The following is a 14,791-nucleotide window of genomic DNA, read 5'->3' on the forward strand; positions in this document are numbered from 1 at the left end:
GAACTCTAGGAAATATCAAAGGGTTAGCAGAAGAAAAAACTAGTGACAGAGGTAGAAAATTTTCATCTGAAAGTAGAATAATATCATCATAGAACAGACCACTAGACATCAGAAAGTAATTGCACAATATTATTAGATGGAACAGGAGGAAGTTCATCTAATAACAAAAGAGTTCATCATATTTGATTGACAGGGCAGTGGTGACTTTGTTGAAGGAGTTTTGATGGAGCAGTGGGGGATGGATTTTATTTACTGTGGTTTTCAAAGGATGTTGCATAAATCTCTTGAGACAGAGATTTTTTTCTCTTTTTTCACTGTTTCTGGACCTTCACTCTTTTTCTGCCACAGAGAAGTGATCAATAAATATGTTTTGAAAGCTGAACGTATGAAGAAGTGGTGGCCAGAATCATTAATAACTGCTGTTCTTTGTGGTTCTATTTCCAGGCTCCATACTTGCCTATCATTTATCTTCCCAACAACTCTGCCAGGTAAGTAGTAGTTTCTACACTTCATAAATAAAGAAACTGAGTGATATTCAGATGCAAAATAAACTACCTGATACCTTAGAGTTACATGCAGTGGTAGATGTGAGATTATGATATTCAAACTTGTATTTGTGTGGCTCCCAACTCTCTGTTCCTACCATGAAATGAAACAGAGAGAGGCGAGTAGCTGTCTCTCAACTGTTATTCCAATTTTCCTTATCTACTTGTTCTCCTGCTTTCACTCCCTTTTGGTTTGGTCTTCATATTCACAGGCAAAACAGAGCCTTCCTAGAATTATAAAGGTTGATCAAAATCCCAGATTATGAGATTATTCAGAAGCTAATATGTAATCCTTAGGGTTTTCTTTCTCATCTCAGCCTCACAGCTGCCTGCATTAATGCCTTCTAATGCCTTCTGATAAACACATGGCCTCCTTTTTATTCTAGATAGCACTGATTCTCAACAATAAAGAATGCATACTTAAGCAAATTAAGGAATACATACTCAACACTGAGTGCTCAACCTGGAAAGACGATTGTATATCTCAGCCTGCTATTTCTATAAAGACAATAGTATTATAAAACCATAAGAGACAAGAGGGAATATTTTCTGCTCAACTAAGCATATCTAAAGTGTAGTAGAAATTTGGAGACAGTTTTCTGTGTTATTTTTAAAAAGGTTTCATAGAGCTATTATTTGTTTGAAGTAAAGTAACACGTAAAGGAAGAGTAATAAGAATAAAAAGGGTGTGGGCAAAAGAAAAGTATGTGGTTAATTTTGTTCTTTGACCTGGTCACAGAACTCAACTGTTGAGAATACATCTTTGAAGTTGTTTGCATGGATGCTCTGGTAGCTCTTTAGTATTTTATCCATTATGACAGGCAGACACTCTGGCAATTTACAGAAAACCTAGGTTGTCCTGGAAACCTCTTGTATTTTGTAGCCATTCATTGCTGGATGTCAACACGTGTACATTACAGAGAAAAGGTAGAGTGAATGTTATGCCCCTCCGGGACACAAGGGAAGTGGAGCCCTGAATTCAATTTTTTTTTTTTTAAGTTTGAATGTGACTCATACAGTCTAAAACGAGGCTTTAATTGAGATATTAGATATCGACTATTACCTACCTGCTTTTCTCTATATCTTTTTTCCTTATAATTAAATAGGAACAATAATATAATCTATTTTATGGATACTTTGAGAATTATATAGATAATCCATGTAATAAAATGGCTCTCAGCAAACTGGTTGTCATAACTGAACTCCTTTCTTATGGGTAGGTGATAACGCAATGAGGAGCTGTTATATATATATATATATATATATATATATTCATAGCATTCATGGGATGCTACTGCCCTGGGCCTTTCTGTTTGGTCCCAGAACATGGATTGGACTAGAGAGGAACAAGCATAGGTTTAGGTAGGACTCCCATCAGGGGCATAGCAGACTGTTCCCAGCTACTTCTTAAGGGTATCCTTTAGGACTATAAGTATATGGACAGAGTAGAGAACAGGAGGAGAGTTACGGAAAATCTCTTTAACCACTGAGCAAAAACCATCAATCAGTCACATTTTTGTAAACTCAGAGATTCAGCCTGTAATGATCTAGCTACATTAAAAGAAATGGACAAACTTAAGTTTAAAACAGCAATATAAAGGTGCCTATAAATTTACCCAGGAGCTTGATAGAAATGCAGAATCTCTGAGCCTATCCCCAAATTACTGTTTCAGAATCTGTATTTTAACCAGACCCCCAGGGCCTCCTATACACAGTGAAGTTTGAGAAGTGCTGTTACAGACTCTTAGATGAGATTGACCAGGAGGTTGGAAAGGGGTTGGCACCAGTGGGGCTGGTGAAATATACATCACCCCCATACATATGTAGAATCAGAATCTGTGATAGTGAAGGCTTAGGAACGTGCATCCTGTCTACAGCCATATCACCTTGGACATGCCTGATCTTGTCTGATCTTGGAAGCTAATCAGGGTCAGATATGGTCAGTATTTGGATAGGAGGAATCTGCAGCTTAATTGCTCAGGGAATTTTTATGAACACTAAAACTTGAGTACCAAAGGTAAGAGATAAAAAATGTGCAAGGGAAGTGCAATATGCTCTATGAACACCAGCTGTCACTACTCTACAACTTAAAAACAACCCTCAGAGCTAATAGGGAGGAGAATTATTAAAAGAACATTTTTTAAATTTAAAGTGGAAAGATCTAGGGAAAATGAATTCTGATTAAACAGATTTGGATTATCAGGAGCTTTCATTAAAGATCTCTAGGATACATAAATGGGTTATAAAAAGTAATGGTTAGAGACTTAGAAATTGAGGGTATATGTGAATAAGCTTATTTCACAATAGTGATGTTTCACTACTTGGAAGAATAAAGTAAATAGTTTTGTGGCTTAACCCCAAACTGGACTCTAAAGAGTTTGAAAGTATATAAGGCGTATTAGAGAATATCTTCATTTTGCTGGCTTTAGGTCTTTGTGTTAGTTTTATTCTGTTTGCCAGAGATTTAATGTTCATCTGTAGTTCAGACATTGAACATTTTTTGTAGTGTTCACATGAACTTTTTCTTTATTTGTAGACACTGCACATACTGGGAGACTTGGATCCAAGTTCTGGCTTTCCCATGTAGCTCCATGTGGATCATAGTGATAACTCCTTAATTTCTCTGAGCTTTAAAATGTACATAGAAACATCCACCTAAAGGTTGTCATGTGGAGGATCCAGATAGTAAAATAAATCTGAAATGATGGATCAAATATGAAGCATTAATTAAATGCAAAGTATTTGAATCTTTACAACATTGGGACCTTTCTTCAATATTTGATCTTTGGAACCTCACCAAGTACCATTATAATCCATAAAAATGACTCCAGCTAGGTCTTTTGTTCCACTCCATATCAGATTGCCTGATAAAAGACAGGACAACCAATTACATTTCAGTTTCAGATAAGTGATGAATAATTTTAAAGTATAAATATATTCCAAACATTGCAACCTGGCAAATGTAACCAGGTTAAATCCAAGACCAACTGAGAACGCAGTTCATGTTCATGCTTCTATATATCAACCTCATCTAGTTGCTCACATCTTCTATTTTGCCTGATATGAAGATGTCTGACTTAAATATGAGAATATAGGCCTAAAATATCTTTGGAAAAATATTGCCATCTGAAAGCTTACCTCTTCAAAAAAATTCACCCATTCTAACTAGAAACAGCACAAACTTATCTTTAAAGATTGCTTAGAAGGAAATATGGCCTCTGAACTTACTGCCCTTGGGGATTTTTTTTGTTGTTGTCTGTTATTACATTATGTTGACTTTTTTCTACGCATTTATATTTCTTTCTGTCTCACAGGTTGTGGGAATAAGAGGTAAAAAGTGAAGCTCCTCAACGAAACAACTCTAAAGCCACACTAATGTTGGTGTTATGAACAATTTTAGTACATTTCTGGCATAGTCTTTTAAATTATATTTCATGTGGCAAATAATGCTAATAAAATATATAGACTTTACATGGAGAGAGTCTACACTCAAGTAATTGAGAAGATAGGGAGAAGGAAAGGTGGAGGTTTGACATATGCTAAGTGGAGAAAGTCATCCTGGGGAGCAGCTTGCAGTATCAAAGTACTCGAGGACAATTGACTAAATGGGAGTATAAGGACAAAAAAATAAATCTGTAATTACGCTTTCATGGGCATGCCCTGAAGCAGGGTAAAAGATCACACGAAGAATTCTGATGTAGGCTGCAGTGAATGGGCAAGTCTAACTGTGGGGCCTTGGAAAAAAAACTGAAGAAAAATGTTACCTTCGGGCTTACCTGGCTCTGAACGCTAGGTGTCGATAGAGGTATGTAGAACTTGTGGTTGTGCTGATTAGTAGAAGACTAGTGAGATGAGGTTTTGTTTCCTGCTGTTAATACAGAGTCCTTCAATTTATGGTAGAATGTTCTTTCAGCTGTGATCTTATGAATCCTCAATAGAGACAGCAACTATTTCAGATTCATATCTTGGGATTTTTCTTCTTCATTTTTTTTCTCTTTCATTCTGGGACTGATTATTTCACATTTCTGCAAAGGATTTAATTAGTCTCATCAGACACCCAAACTTAATACCTATGTCCAAATTTAGATCCAGAGAGGGAGAAATTGTTTAATTGGCAGTTGGGGGCATTAGAAAGAAACTAGGAGAGTACAGGGACACTGCACAGAAGTGAAATGAACCAAGTATGGGGATAAGGATATATTTATTCCTGGGCTATGTGCATGCTTGTCACTAAGAACATTTGCTAATCAACTGACAAATTGCAGTGGGAATATCCCCTGGAACACCGAAGGCCCAGGTGCCTGTCATTTGAGCAGAGCAGATATTTTAACAGTCCACAGAAGCATCAATGATTATATACTACTCTTTGGTAGAAAATTACTATCTTCTGTATGATTTGATAATATTCCTTGGGAACAGTAATACATGTTTATTAACTGCTTAAAGAATCTTTTAATTTTTTTTCAAAATTTATTTTTTTAAAAAATCAAGTTCTTGGAGCAGTTATAGGTTTTCTCTCTTTTAATTTTCTATTCATATTTTTGAGTTCTAAGAAAATTATATGCATATCAAATGATCTTCAAAACCTTTTTTTTCCTATTGTTTTGGGCATCATCTGCACTCCCTCTTATATTTCTGCCCTTTCTTTTGCATAAGTAAAGCAGAATGATTTAGTTAGAATTTGCAGGTGAAAATTATCAAGTCTATATGCTCAACAGTAATCATACAAATTAATTCTCATGCTACAATTTGTATCCTTTTTTTTTTTTTTTTTTTTTACCTTTACTTGTTTGGCTTCATCTTCAGCTGTCTTCTATCATTACCCACCCTTAGCTAAACTGACTGTACTCATTCCAACTTGAGCTTTTCTTACTTTATCACCAGCTGGTACATCCTTTTCTCGTCCTTTACTCAGAAAAATGTGACTGTTTCAAAATTCAGCTCCAAATAATATTCTCTACAAAGCTATCTCTGGGTAATTCATACAAATCTCCTGCTGTCTGGAAGTTGTTTACAGTTATTTCTTGGTATCCTTGGAGGAGTGGTTCCAGGACTTCTGTGGATATCGGGGACAGGAACATTCAAGTCCTTTATATAAAATGGTGTGTAGTATTTTCATATAAAACTTTATACATCCTCCTGCACACCTTAACTCACTCCTAGATTACTTATACTATCTAGGACAATGCAAATACTATGTAAATTTTTTTTCTACTATAATGCTCATGAAATAATGATGAGAAAAAGGGGGTGGTATTTCCAACCACAGTTGAATTCAAAGATGTGGAACCCATGTGTAAGGAGAACCAAATGCAATATTCATTTTATTTCATTATTATAACAGTCTTAATTGCTTCATAGTTGACTTACATATATATGCAAACATGCACAACTAACTAGATTATATACAATCTTTTTGAGGGCAGGAACTGTACCCCAGTGACAACTAGAAATTTGTTTTGTAGTGTATATACATTCTCATCTCTGTGATTCCAGAGCCTACAATCTAGTAGGTGTTCTATAAATGTTTGTTGAGTCAACTGAGGAATAGATTTAGACTACTTTGCTGAAGGCCTAGATTGTTGATGATGTTAGATTGTGACAACTAAACTAGTGTGAAAAGCCTGACAATCATCAGCATAAACCTTGCAAGAGCTAGCGCAAACCTTGTCCTTCCCTGACATTTTCCCGAGAATAGTACAATGCTTATTTTCTCCTCCAAGTCCTGATTTCTCTTCCTGATACTGAATTCCTAAAGCATCTTATCATATCTACGTTTTTCAAGTATCTTGGAATTATATCTAATGAATGGGGTTAATAATAGTGGTTACATAATTAGAGTTGTGATGATAAAATGACTTAATGTACATAAAATACTTAGAACTTTTCTGGGCATATAATAAATGATCACAGTTGGTGTTTATTATTAGTAGTACTGGTGTGATGATAACATTGCTCATTGTTTCTTTGGAGTAGAGCCTTTCTCACCAACTGTATTCTAAAACTTTCAGGGGCAGGGACATTCTTTTTAACATTGATAGAATCTGTAATGATGTACATTTTCATCCCCAGTATATGTAATTTGTGTTTTCTCTCCCCACCCCTAATCATTCCAAATAGGAATTTATTACTTTCATGATTCTCTTTGTAGTATTGATTTTTGGTTTCATTGATTTCTTACATTTTTTTCTTATTGATATCTGCTCTCTATTATTTCCTTCTTCTACTTGCTTTAGGTTTAAAATTTCTATTCTTTTTGTAAGCTTTTAAGGTAGAAACTTGGATAATTTATTTGAAAACTTTCTTTTTTTCTAATGTAAGAATTTGCTATAATTTCTACTTGAAATTCTTCTTTGGCTGCATCCCCTACTTTGGGAGGGGGGTACCAGGAATTGAACCCAGGGACATTTAACCACTGAGCCACATCCACAGGTTTTATTTTTATTTGTGTATTTCTTTATTTTTTATTTTGAGGCAGGATCTCCCTAAGTTGGCTAGAGCTTTACTAAGTTGCTGAGGCTGTCCCTTAACTTGAGATCCTCCCGCCTCAGCCACCCCAGTTGCTGGGATTATAGTGTGTGCCATCATGCCCTATGTTTTTGATATGTTAACTTTTCATTTTCAAATAATGTTATTTTCAATTTTCTCTTCTCATTTCTTCTTTATTCAAGAATTATATAGAAGTGTGTTAATTTTTTCAAATATTTGGAGATTTTTCCAGATATCTCTCAATTTTTTAGTTTAATACTTTTGTTGACAGAGAATATACTTTATATAATCTTCTAAACTTATTAGGACTTATGGTACTGAATATGATGAATGTTCAGTATGTTCTTAAAAAGTTTATGTTGGACAGAGTTCCTTAAATGTCATTTAGGTCAAATTAGTTCATAGTGTTGTTCCAGTCTTCTGTATCCTTCAGAGGTGCTGACTCCTTATTGCATTATTGAGAGAGGAGAATCAATCTTTAACCACAGTAGTCCCCTATTATACAGAGGGGATATGCTCAAAAAACCATAGTAAATGCCTAAAACTGCAGATAGTATCAAATTCCACATATAACTCTTTTCTTTTCAGTTAAAGGAGGCACATTAAGACTTTTCTTTGACATATCCACATTGCCAGAATCACTACTCTTGGGGGTCATTATCAAGTAAAAATAAGGCTTACTTGAATACAAGTACATTATGGTTAATCTTATAACCAAGACGGCCATTAAGTGCCAATAGGTGGGTGGCATATACAGTGTGAATACACTGGATGAAGTGGGACAGTGTGTGATTTCATTATGTCTCTCAGAGTGGCACACAATTGAAAATTCATGATTGTTTATTTCTGAAATTTTCCATTTAATATTTTTAGAACATGGCTGACTATGTGTAACTAAAACTACAGAGAACAAAACTGTAGATAAAGGGAAACTGCTATATAATGGAATATTTATTTATGTCTCTCTTCAGTTCTCTCAGTTTTATATCCTCTATTCTGAATTTATTTTAGTAGGCATTATATTAGTTTGCTCAGGCTGCCATAACAAATTAATATAGACTGGGTAGCTTAAATAACATAAATGTATTTCCTTAGAGGTCTGGAGGATGGCAAGTCCAGGATCACAGTGCCACATTCACTGATGGTCAGTTTCTGGTGAAGGCTCTTTTCCTCTTTTGTATGTGGCTATATTCTCAATGTGCCCTCACATGGCACAGAGAGACAGATGTTGTATCTCTTCCTTTTTTTATGAGGTTACCAGTTCTACTTGAACAGAGTTCAATCCTTATGACCTTATTTAACCTTAATTACTTTCTTAAACTCCCTATCTAATACAGTCACACACACAGGGGACAGATTTTCAACATGAGTTTTTGTGGTGACATAATTTGGTTTATAGCAGGTACAGAAATAGAATTATTGTCTTTCTGATGAATTAAATGCTTTATCACAATGAAACAACCCTCATAATTTATGATAACATTATTTGTTTTGTTATCCTTTGCCTAATATATTTTTTAAATTTTTATTGTTGGTTTTTCAAAACATTACACAGTTCTTGATATATCATATTTCACACTTTGATTCAAGTGGGTCATGAACTCCCATTTTTACCCTGTATACAGATTGCAGAATCACATCGAGCCACTCAAATTTTCTCTTGGTAAATATTAGTGTGGTTATCTATCTTTCCATCCTTTACTTTTATTTCTTGTAGTAACTTTTCCTTTGACCCAATGTTGCAATCTCTGTATTTTAATTAGAATCTTTAGATTACTTAATGTCATACAGATAGTTGGATTCAAATCTACCAATGTGCTGTTTGTTTTCTATTTGCCTCACCTCTTCTTTGTTACTTTTTCCTGTTTTCCTTCTTTTACTTGGGATTAATAGACTACCTTTATAATTGCATTTAATTTATATAGTTGATTAATACTTCCTTGTTTTTCTTTCATTGACTTCTTTTGAGTTGACAACACACATCTTTAACTTAACCCAGTTGGCCTTCCAATAATATTATATATCTTCATATATAGTATAAGAACTTTACATTAAGATTTAATTGCTTTTATCTTTGGTGCTATTACTTCTATTATAAACCCCACACTACATTTTTTCTAATTTTGCTTCCAACAGTCATATGTATTTTTAAAAATAAGAAAATTACTTAAAAAATCTTTTTAATATTCTCTTGTATGTTTATTGGTGTGGTATTCCTCAGTCTCTTCCATCCAGTGTCATCTCAGCTCTACCCAAGGAACTTCCTTTACGTTATTGGAGGACAGTTCTTTTGGCAATTAATTCTCTTCATTTGTTCATTCAAAGATGTACATTCATTCTTCACTTTTTGTTATGGTTTGAATATGAGGTATCCCTCAAAAGCTCACATGTGAGATAATGTCAGGTCAGAGAAGAAATGATTGGGCTATATCCTTCACCTAATCAGTGAATTAATCTCTGGTGGGATTAACTGAGTGGTAACTGGAGGCAGGTGGGGTGTGGCTGGAGTGGTTCATTGGGGGCGTGGCTATGGGGTATATATTTTGTATCTGGCACGTGCAGTCTTTCTCTCTGTTTCTTGATCATCCACTGAACTGGTTCCTCTTTCTGAACTCTTCTACCATGGTATCCTGCCTCACCTTGAGCTCAAGGAATGGAGTCAGCCACTTATGGACTGAGACCTTTGAAACCATGAGCCCTTTATAACCTTTCCTCCTCTCAGTTGTTCTGGTAGGGTCTTTTCGTCATAGCAGTGAAAAAGCTGACTAAAACACTTTTGAAAGCTATTTCCTCAAAAAATTCTAAAGAGTTGTAGGTAGACCTTTTTTTTTTTCCTTTCAATAATTTGACCTACATAGTTTATAATGAGTTGTTGTCAGTTTTCCTTTAAATAGCTCTGTATGTAGTGTACCACAGTGAATCTTATTTTCCTGGATAATTTTAAGATTTTATCATCAGTTTTCTGCAATATGAAATGTAGTATCTTGGAATACAGTGTCCTCCTGAGGCTTCTAACTTGATACACTATGTATTTGTTTGCTGTTGTTTTCATTCTGACCTATTCCTAGCCCTCTATAAGCTCCAGGGATTTTTCCAACTATTCCTTTCCTGAGGTTCTTTCCTTAGCTTGGGCCTTTTCCTCTCCCATGTGCACAGCTCAGCACTCAGCCAGTAGTCTCATGAGGATCCCATGGCAGAACTCTGGAGTTCTTTGTGTAGCTCCTTCTTCTGTGATTCTGTGCCCTACAAATTTTACCTTTCTGTGCTTCCCTGAATTCTAGGCTTTTCAACTCAGAAAGACTGACTATGGGTTGTTGCCTGGAAACGGCCTCCAGGAAGTAAGCAGGTGCATATTTATTTAGCGTTTGTCACCCGTTTTCTTTTCCTCAGAGATTACAGTTTTGCAATCTCTTAATGTTTATAAACCACCATTTACTATATTTTGTCTGATCTTCTAGTTGTTTATAATGTCAGGTAATGTAACAGTGCTCAATCCATCCTTCCTTCACTCCAGTTGGACTTAAAACAGGAATATATATGGAAATGGAGATTGATGTGCTGTTAGGTGACTCCTAATTCCTGACATCTTCTAAAAAGCAAATGAGCAACCCAGAGTTTATGATAAAAAATATTAGCCAATAAATTAACAAGATTTGAGCACATATGAATATTCTAGTAATTCCCAGATAATGATAAAAGCATCACAAAGATCTGCTGAATTAGAAAGCTATTTGAACTGTGCTCAGTTTAATGGAATAATACCATGAAATGCAGAATTCTTTTCTTCTCCAGTCTATGAAAAGTCTTAGCAGTTTACAAAGTATTGCTGTCATTATTTTATATGCAGTCTTTGAAATTCAGAGAGGTCATTATATTTCTCTCTGGCAGAAGGTTGGCAGGAAAGGCCAAAGTACATCTTATGCCAACTGCCTTAATGGTTTGTATAGTGGTAGCAGTAAATGAAAGAAGTGGTACAGGTAAATGAAAGGTAACATTAATCTTCTGACTTCAAATTAGAAGATTATATGTTTCAATTCCTAATAGACAAATATATATTACTGCCTTTCAAATCATTTTTGTTTAGAATTTTTTTTTCCTAGAATTTTGCTTTCATTCTGACACAGATCCCCAGAGATTCATTGATGAATTTAGTATCAAAATCCCTATTAAAGAGTGCAGCATTTTTATAAACACACTGATACCATTCAGAAATGGTATAAATGTAAATATACATGAATATATGCATTTAACTTAAAACTCTGTAATGGATAATAATCCTAATGTCTATTATTTTTCAAGATGTCTTGAATTTTCAAATAAAATTATTGTGCTCTTAAATATTTTTTTGAGGCTATGAAATGTACATTCACTGCTTTTTCAGAGTTTGCTGTGGGTTTCCAGTGTTATATGGAAAAAAATATTAGAAAGATTTTTCTCTTGTGTGGCAGTTTCAAGTATCTTTTATCAATCTTCTAAATCTTCAGTTAATATATCTTAGTGTTAAACAAGTTTAAAAAATGTTCTACAGAAAAATATCTCAGGATTAATAGAAAAAAAATTTATATTGGCCAATTGTAAATTTTAACCATGGTTCTTAATAATTTTCTCTTTAACATGAATTTTTAAATACCAACTATAATGAATCTGCTTCTCTAAATCAAATAAATGGTTAAAGCCAAATGATCCAATTACAGGTTTATTTTAAAAATGAATGAATAGGGAAAGCCTTTAGCTCCTTAAGTTGCTATTGTTCCTTTTACAGAATTTCAGGAAAGTAATCAATCTTGCTTTGATTAGGCGGTACCTTGTCTTCTCTTTCTATCAGATTTCATGAGACTTAATTTACTAGGGAAAAATTAGAAAGCTATGGGTGCAGTGAGAGATAACAGCTCAGGATTTTCAAGGGATTTGAGGATGGAGAAGCAGAAATGACTTAGCTGGCTACTGCACTCTAAATTCCATTGTGTAGACTGTGCTTCCACACCTTAACATGAGCAGGTACTGATGGCTAAGCATTAGCTTCTGATCCTGCCCACTGGTAAAGGTGATGATATTCTAGTTTGTGTCATAAAAACAAAAACTCAAAAGCAGAAAGAACAGTGAGATTTTCAATGGACTTTGTACTGATTTCTCTCTCTCATTACTTTAATGCCTATCAGAAATGCAGTCAGATGACGTAATGTGAAACAATAGATGTGTCATTGAAGCAAACCACATGACAGAGTCCTGTGGATTTGGGGGACAGCTCTGCATATATTACATAAATTATTTGTTCTTTTTAATTCATTGTAAGCTTACATTTTCTTATGTACTATTACTCTCATTAGGGAGAATACTATAAGCTGAATTACAAAAGGTTGTTGATGTTTTAATGTATACTTTCAAAAAGTTTTTTTTTCAGATGAAACTATTTCTGATGAAAGTTTTACATAAAATTAAGGTCAAATATTTTCATATTTCCTGACTATCAATATATAATCCACTTCAAATAAGTGGTTAACTAATTGATTTACCACAAAATGTTTTATTTAATACCTGTTATATCCTCAGCATTTTTCTGTAGACTATAGAAGTACAGAGAAGTATGAATATTTACAAAGTCAATGAAGAGAGTCACTTAAGTGGAAAATATTGTTAGCATTGTGTTTTGCCTTACCGCTGTGAAGGAAGAGAATTTAACTTTTTAAAGTTTCTTTCCTTAATCATACCTAAATCTAGTTCTGGTATCAGCCATTTATCAGGATGGCAATATAATAATTTGATTAGTCTGGTAATCAGAGTTAATATTTTTATGACTATGTAATTACTTATGGAAGAACTAGGTACTGTACCATGGTCTTTTTTTTTTTTTTCCTTGAGCAATGTCTTATTCTGTGTGAAGCTAATAGGCATTTAGTTTTATTGTTGTTTTTACCTTAAGTTTTCTATGATTTCCATCACACTACCATAGACCAAATTCTCCCTTAATTGTGAAAATTTCTTCTCAAAAGAAGAATTTTGGGCACATTAAGCATTTTTTCATCTTCATCTTGAAGAAATTTCTCCTGACACCTTTGATTTACTCCAATCTTTGACCAGTTGTCCTCTGGTCCTAATGCACAGTCCTGAGATCTTTTTCAAGAGTCCTTTGTTCTCTATGTCATATCCTTATTTCCTGAATTCTAGATCTTTCTCCTTCTTAATTTACTGTCCTGTGTTGGAGCACATTCTCTATTAGCTTCTTAAAATGTTTGTGTCGGAAGTAAAAATTTTGATATTTAGGTACCTCTGAAAATGTTCTATTCTTCTTTCTTGTATGAGTATGATCTTTACTGCATGTAGAATTCTAGATTGAAAACAGTTTTTCCTAAAAATTTTGAAAGCATACTTCCATTGTTTTCTGATTTCATTATTGGGATCAGCAAGACTCTGCCGTGGTGATTCTTGAAACTTTGTTGGAGATTTCCTTTTCCCTCCCCTCTGAACTCTTACTGGACTGTCAGGTCCTTTCTTCCCTGTGTTGTACTTTCACAGTGATAGCACCACCGGGTGTGCCTGATTTCATTCATTATGATTCACAGTCCCCAGACACTTTCAATCTAGAAAGTCGTGACTTCAACCCTGGAAATTTTTTTTTGGATTCTTTTTTTTGATGTCACTCTTCTTTCCATTTTCTCTTTTTTTCTCTCTGAACTCCTGTTATTAAAATGTTGAAACTTATTTTGTTCCAATTTTACTATTTTCTTTCCTGTTTTGCAGACATTTGCCTGTGTACGCTGCTTTCTGTATGCTGAACAAACCAACTTTTCTTCATTAGCTTTGCTTAAGGATTCTACATAAATATCTTTATACACAACACACAAACAGAAATACAAATAATAAATGTGAAATATCAACAAACATATGAAATATTTCTCTTTGGATATTCAAAGAAATAGAAATTAATTTAAAAGATTATTTCTTATCCTGATGATTAAGATTTAAGTGAATCATAAAGCTAAGCTCTGGTAAGGGTAGAGGAAAATCAATATATTCACATACACAGCTGATATAAGACTTCAAGGGAGGGTAATTTTGTGATGGGCATTTGTTTTAATTAGTTATACATGACAGTAGAATACATTCATGCACTTTGATATATCATACATAGATGGGATATAATTTCTCATTTTTCTGAGTGTACATGTTGTAGAATCATATTGGTCATGCAATCACATATATACATAAATTTTGAGTTCTCTTCAGAGAAAGAGAGCAGGGTGGGGTTGGGGGGAAAGCTCTAGTTAGTTATTTCTTCCTGTGCTGCATCTCCCAGCAGCATCTTCTATATGCTGAAAGAGGGCAAAAGAGCTTAGAAGAGTCATGCCCTAAGATGGAGAACAGAGCCGGGCACAGGCATGGGAGAGCACAGACTGGCAGGAGTCAGGCACACTGAATACATTCTGTGAAATCAATATCATGAGTATTAGTTTATTATGCCACCTACCTCTGACATGTTCCTATATACAGGTACTTTCTCCCTACTGTTTTCAGTGCATTGTGTTTACCTGTGTTTGCCTATGCATATCTGAGATTGTTGAGTGCATGTCTTAGTCATGAGAAAAGCAAGCGTGCACATTTTAAGACCATGTGCAAAATGACAGTGAACCCTCCTGTTTTCCATTGGCACTTAACGTTTACATAATACCCAAACATCTGGTTGTTCCCATTAGTCCAGGCATGAGGTTCATCCGGTTGATTGCTTGGCATTTTTACAGAAAACAGCTGGCTGCTTCAAT

General features: G+C 34.6%; 1 long non-coding RNA gene across 2 annotated transcripts in view; it reads left to right on the forward strand.

The window, feature by feature from the left end:
- Window positions 1–14,791, forward strand: part of LOC110599479 (uncharacterized) — a 140,902-nt gene that overhangs the window by 1,570 nt on the left and 124,541 nt on the right. For both annotated transcript variants that reach the window (XR_013424080.1, XR_013424081.1), the window contains exon 2: window positions 445–488. This is a non-coding gene — a long non-coding RNA (uncharacterized LOC110599479). The remainder of the gene's footprint in view (window positions 1–444; window positions 489–14,791) is intronic.

The sequence above is a fragment of the Ictidomys tridecemlineatus genome, chromosome 7 (assembly GCF_052094955.1).
Source record: "Ictidomys tridecemlineatus isolate mIctTri1 chromosome 7, mIctTri1.hap1, whole genome shotgun sequence".
NCBI lineage: Eukaryota > Metazoa > Chordata > Mammalia > Rodentia > Sciuridae > Ictidomys > Ictidomys tridecemlineatus.